Genomic DNA, 7016 nt, shown 5'->3' with positions numbered 1-7016 from the left:
ATGCTCCAAAAAATAGTCATTCGGGCTGCTCTCCTGGTTTTCCCTCCTTACTCCAGGATTCCTTCTTTCCTCCATGATTTTTTTCTCCTTTTTTAGATGCCAAAGGAAAAAAAGAACACCGATCGCAGTTCCTCCCGAATTCTGCTCTCCACCGTCCACCTCTCCACGGACCACGGACACGATTTCCAGGAAGAAAAGGCAATCCTAGGTTTATTCTGCACCCAATAGCAACAATTAGACCAAAAGTCCAAAAGGCCGAGTGTATGAGATTCCCCCGGATCACCTTGGCCAATTGACAGGATCCACTACAGATCTTAGCCAAAAGGCCGAGAAGCGATGGCCTGAAATGGTTTGCCACTTCGGCCGCACCAAGGCCTACAACTGACACCCATTGTGGAGACATAGCAAAAGATTGCCGCAGGGAAGACATTTCCAGAATCTCCGCGTGTGTTCAATCTGTGCACAACACGTTTTGCTTAATCTGCATAACTCCGCCTCCTATTTTAACACACCCTCACAGACATGCGAGCAGTTGTCTTCCCAGCTCTAATGAAGCTGGGCGTAGACCCCCTCCCACCGTGTGGTCTACTGCGCTCAGGCAGCAGACTGAAGACAGCAGCCATTTTACACTGCCTGTTATAGGCCAAGGGCCCATTGTGACACGGGAGGGTTCCGTAGGCTCATTGTGACAGCAGGTGAAGGTTCCGTGCACAGATTCTATCTACTGCAGGCAGCGCATCTGATTGGTCAAAAGCATTAGAATACTACTCACACAGGTGTAGATGGACAAGACATGCATATTCAAGATCAGTTGAAAAAATGTACCAAGCCAATCCAAGATAGCAAAAGATAATAACCAGTTAAATATAAATGTATATATTACTATAGACTACTGGAATATGGCCAAGACACAGAGAGTAGAGTGGCCGACCACTCGGTGTAATGAATAAAACACTACAAAAAGGAACCCAGAGTGATATGAACCTAAATAAAATATAATAAAGATATATATATTGAGGACAAAAATGTATTTTAAAAGCCTTTATTGCAATATTTTGGCGGTGGCACTAACAATGTGCCTGTATCTGGAGTTTATAAAAAAACATATAAAAGAACATATATATGTACATAGATGGAGTATATACTATGGACGGACTAAAAAAATAATAATAAAAAACTGAAGGTAAAGAATATGGTCTCAAGGACCTCTATGGTTACAATGGAGACGCATCACCGACCCCCGATCATGTGACGGGGGTCGGCGATTACGTCATTTCCGGCCGCCCGGCCGCATGCGGTAGTTAAATGCCGCTGTCTGCGATTGACAGCGGCATTTAACTAGTTAATAGGTGTGGGCAGATCGCGATTCTGCCCGCGCCTATTACGAGCACATGTCATCTGTTCAAAACAGCTGACATGTCCCGGCTTTGATGCGGGCTCACCGCGGAGCCCTGCATCAAAGCAGGGGATCTCACCTCGGACATACTATCCCGTCTGAGGTCAGATAGGGGTTAAACACTTAGTACTGACAGCAGGGGCCTAATTTTGTAGATGGCACAATATATTTGCAACACTGTTACAAAGGCCTAATTCGGGCCTACATCTTAACACACCTGCTGCAACCAGCAAAGACTGATTGATTGATTGCATATTGGATGCAATACAGTGCTTGACATACATAGGTGAAAGCGAGGCAGGCAAGGCACAGAAAATATTGCAAATGGTCCAGTGAAATTGAGCAAAATGCTACATTTGACATCTGAAATGTGCTTCTTTTACCCTGAAAAGAATTCTCATAAAGGGTTAAATGACAACTTGCGCTTGATTTCAATTCAATCTGTTTTTGGAGACCGGATCAGAGAAGGAGTGCACTGTTCCCGGGTCAATGCGTGGAGTGGACAGAGCAAGCTCCATTTCCAGCTCCCTGTTCTAAAAATACATTTAATATATGGTTAATATGACGTATCAGATATTAAACTGATAAGAACAGATAAGGTTTCAACAAATTTTATTTGGTCATAAGACATAGAACAAGAAAAAGAACAAGAAAAAATGAAACCTTTTGTGCAAAAGAAACATAAACAATTACAATAACAAAATACAACAACATGAACAACTTAATATAAAACAGTATTCCACATATAAAAACACCATCTACGATTCGCTTCTCTCTTCCCCACATCTTTAACATCCTTTAAAAAGTAAATAAACATTTCACTAAAAGCCAATTTAACCCCTTAATGACCGCCAATACGTCTTTTAACTGACCTGAGATATAAGAGAATAGCCTCCCCATACAGGTGACAATCCAGCTGCTGTCGGCTGTCCACTATAACTGACAACTTGCTGCATCAGCCACGATCAGTGTTTGCACTGTCCAACTCTGTTTAACCCCTTATATGCTGCTGTCAATAGTGACTACATCATTATAAATGGTTAACAGAGTGTGGGGGCTTCCTATTTAATCAAATTGGTGGCCTCAGATCTTAATTTTGTGGTCCTGATGTTTGCCATGGCAATTCATGACCAAATAGCGGCCTTAGAGTCTGATTGCTGTAGTAATCTGTTCAGAAGTTACAGACATTTAGGTGGTAAAAATGCACATTTTCATTCCTATCATGCCACTTTGCATTAATTCCTGTAAAGCACTTGAAGAGTTAATAAACTACCTGACTGCAGTTTTCAATATGTCTGGGGGTGCTGTTTTTAAAATGGTATCACGTTTGGGGGTTTCCCAAAATATGAGACCCTTAAAGTCACTTCAAACATGGATAAGTCCCTAAAAAAATAAATTTTGTAAATTTCCTTGAAAAAAATGAAAAATTGCTGCTACATTTTTAATCCTCCTAAAATGCAAACAAAATAAAATAACATTTTACAAATGGTGCTGATGCAAAGCTGACATGTGGGAAATGTTATTTATTAATGGTTTGCTGTGGTATGGCCATCTGGATTAAAGGGATAATCTTTCAAAGTTTGAAAATTGCTAATTTTTTACATTTTTCTCAAATATTTTATATTTTTTTATAAATAAACACAAAACATATTGACCTAAATTTACCATTATCATAAAGTATAATGTGTCACGAAAAAAACAATCTCAAAATCACTGGGATTTGTTGAAGCATTGCAGAGTTATTACCACATAAAGTGACACTGGACAGATTTCAAAAATTTGGCTCTGTCACTAAGGGGTTAATACAATCAATTACAGAAATAGTCACGGTTAAAAAGCAAAATGTTTCTCACTTTCCAGATTGCACTTTTGACACAGTTTATTATACACCAACATATTTTGAACTGGTGTGTAGTGGGGCAATTAAAAAGTCCATATAAAACATACTCGTAGCTAAAATCCTTAAGACCACAAACCCATTTTAAAAGTATCCCCAATCTCCCCCAAAGTTCCAGAAAACAGCAGTTCCAGAAAAGGTGCAAAACAGTCTCATCCTCTCGGCAAGAGTCTCTTGGGCACTTTGCCCGTGCCACCAGGCCTCTCCTGTGCTGGAAGTCTCTGGTTGGGAGGCACTGGTGGGCAGCCATCCATGCGAGGTCTTTATGAATGTTGGCCAAGAATTTTCCAAAAACGTTCCTCCACACACGCTTGGATCTACTCCATGAGAAGTTGCTCACAGGGGACACTCCTTCTTCTCTTCTCAGATGAACCATCATTTTTTTTCGGTCCAGAAGGAGATCCGCATCCAAGTCCTTTAATTTATGAGTCCTTATCATCTTCTCTAAAACAATAAAATGCTTGGGCGGGCATAATAAAATGGGTGCTGATAAACATGGCCTGAACCATTTTTTAAAGATAAAACCACAAGTATATTTTAAAAACAGACTAAAAGTAGAATTAGTGTTAAAAACTTTAAAACAAAAACAAAAGAAATTTACATACAAATACAAATGCAAATCAGGGACATCTTTTCCTCCATTTTGTTGTTTTTTGTACATTTCCGTTCGCCTCAGCTTTTCCATTTTTGATCCCCAAATGAACATAAAAATTCATCGAGTTAGTTTTTTTAGTATCAACTCCGAAGGAGGATATACCATGGCAACATAAAGCATCATAGGCAACAAAACAGATTTAATAATTAAAATTTTCCTTTCAATCGACAAGCATCTCAGATTCCAGAAGGAGAGTTTTTTCACTATTTTATGCTGTACCTCCTCCCAGCTCACGTGCCCATCGTTTTTAGCATCAAATACAATTCCCAAGATTTTTACATTGTCGTGCTTCAATTTTACTGCTGGTAGGTCATTTGTATCCCAGGAACCCAAAATCAAACATTCAGTTTTATTAAAATTCATTTTAAAACCTGAAGCCTGACTAAAAAAATTGGTGCACATTACCACTCTCCGGAGTGAAGCAGGATCTGTACAGATGGCAGTAACATCATCCATGTAGCCAAATACTTTGACTTGGGCCCCTCCTCCACCCGGAATGGGAACCCCTCGGACCACTTTATCTTTCCGGATCATGCACAGCAGGGGTTCCATAGCACAAATAAAAAAAATTGGGGATAATGGACACCCCTGCTTCACTCCAGATTCCAACGGGATAAAATCTGTTAAAAAACCATTGACAGAAATTTGAGAAAACACATTATTATATAAAATCATAATACGAGATAAAAACATGTCGAGTCCAGCGCCAACAGGGCCAGGCTCTGACTTCTATCCCTAGAGTACCATATTGCATCTCTAATAACATTTAAAATCTCAGCAATATTCCTCCCTGGTACTCCACATACTTGTTCGGGTTGTATCAATTTATTAATCACAGTTTTAAAACGACAAGCAATAATTTTAGCTAAAACTTTATAGTCCATGTTGAGGAGGGTGATAGGCCTCCAATTTCTGAGGTCATCACGAGCGCCCTTTTTCTTATAAATTAAGGACACTATCCCCCTCCTCCATGACTTAGGCAGCTCTGAACACATAAAAACCTCTTTAAAAAGTGCTAAAAGATCCTCCTTTAAAACATCCCAAAAAGTCAAATAAAATTCAACAGGTAGACCATCTGCTCCTGGGGCTTTCCCTTTTGAAAAACTTTGAAAAACACTAAAAAGTTCTTCCATGCTAACATCTTCTATTAAAAACCCCTGGTCTACAGAACTTAACTTAAAATCCAGGATATTAAGAGCATCTTGTAAAAAAACATTATTTACACTTTTTTTTGCAATATCATCTTCCACCTCTAATCTTATCTCTTTAAACTTATGGAGAGTTTGCAGTCTCATATTTAAATTTACATAAATCTGCTTTTTCAGCCGTGCCTTCCTCTTTCCAGCCCTGATAAAAAAAAACCTTATTTTATCTTTAATCACTTCCCACCAGGATAGGATTTTAATATATGGAGGCCTTAGCTGTCTCCATTCCTGGTAGGCACTACAGAAATCTGACCTCACCTGAGGGTCTTCCAGCAAATGGACTCCCAGACGCCACAGACCTCTATTTATCCTCAGCTTCCCTTGATACTCTATCTTTAGGCTTAAAATTTTATGATCAGAGAATAAATTAGGCATTAAAACAAATTGTACAGGGCTAAAATCCTCAGATAAAAACATAAAATCGATCCTGGAAGCCACTCCCCGACCGGACCATGTAAATCCTGGGTCCGTCGGCGAAAGCGACCTCCAGGCATCGCATAACTTAAAATCAGTCTGCAAACTATCAAGTAAAAAACAAGACTTATCTATCTTACGGATTGGGTCACCCCCTCCTCGGCGCTCATTCACATTCAGGCAATTAAATTCCCCAGCTATCAAGAGAGGAGATGACCCTACACAGAAAACCGGTAAAATTTCAAACAAACGTATACGCTCCTGTTTATCTGGTGGAGCGTACACATTAATGACACGGAAATTAAAATTATTAAAACACAAATGCACTAGGATAGCTCTGCCGGGTACAATCTCAGTAACAGAGGAGATGATGATGTTATTACCTCGGCAGAGCAGACCCACACCAGCAGACTTGTTCTCGTTCGAGCCCGACCATACAGAGGGCCCTAGTTTCCAGTCCTTTTTTAACTCGTTATACCGGATTCCATGCTGCAGACCACACTCCTGTAAAAAAACATATGTCAAAGTCTAATGTTTCAAAAAAATCAAAACGAGCAGCCCTGCGGACAGGGCTCTTTAGAGATCTCACATTAAGTGAGAGACACCTCATGGATGGCATTTATGTCATGGAGAAGGAGAGATATCCACAATGTCTCCCATGAGCTCATCAATCACCTCTGGCAGTGAGGGAAAAGAGTCAATGTTCTGGGGATCCGAGGAACCAGGTAATGGATACCCAGAAGAGTCCGTATTCAGCCACATGTCTCCGCTGGGAAGACACACATCCGGAGACTCTGGATTGGCCTCCAGAAGAGTATCCCCTCGCATCTTCTTTCCAGAAGGCTCAGGCAGCTCACTCGTACAGTCGTCCTCTGTGATAGCTACATGGCCTCTTACTTCCTGGGGGACCTCCAGATCTGACACAATGGCCTCATCCACACCATCACCTGTAGGAAAAAAAACTGCGGTCTGCTGGCTCGAGTCCCTGGGAATGACTGGGGTCTTCGCCACAGTGCCCCCCACCGCCAACGTAGTGGGGGTGCTCTGCTCCAACACACCAGCCTCATTCGAGACCTTCGACACAAGGGTTACCCCCCAACGGGAGAGTCCCCCTGCTCCAGTCTCTGGGTGGTCCGCCCTCCGCCCTTTTTCCGGGACTTCGACACAGGAGGGCCTCCCTGAGGGCCACCACACTCCTGCTCCGTCCCCACCTACTCCTCTGCGCCCTTGGCCTTCTCAGCCGCCTTCCCTGCTGTAGGAACAGTGGGACTTGGCTCAGGCCTTACTCCGGTCTCCGGGATACTCAGCTCAGCATGGACCGAGACAATAGCTTGTTCCTGCCTTGGCACGGGTCTCTCAGCCGCCTCTGCATACGTACGGACTTTGGTCCTATGTGGGCATCCTCGGAACATATGTCCATCCTCCCCGCATAGGTTACAAGCCTTCTTT

General features: G+C 41.9%; 1 pseudogene; it reads right to left on the bottom strand.

Annotated features, from left to right (window-relative positions):
- Window positions 1-1861: 1861 nt before the first annotated feature.
- Window positions 1862-2012, bottom strand: LOC138668280 (U2 spliceosomal RNA; annotated as a pseudogene).
- Between the last annotated feature and the right edge of the window lie 5004 nt (window positions 2013-7016).

The sequence above is a fragment of the Ranitomeya imitator genome, chromosome 2 (genome assembly GCF_032444005.1).
Source record: "Ranitomeya imitator isolate aRanImi1 chromosome 2, aRanImi1.pri, whole genome shotgun sequence".
NCBI lineage: Eukaryota > Metazoa > Chordata > Amphibia > Anura > Dendrobatidae > Ranitomeya > Ranitomeya imitator.
Note: the sequence above shows the minus strand (reverse complement) of the source record. Positions and strands in the feature narration are given on the sequence as shown.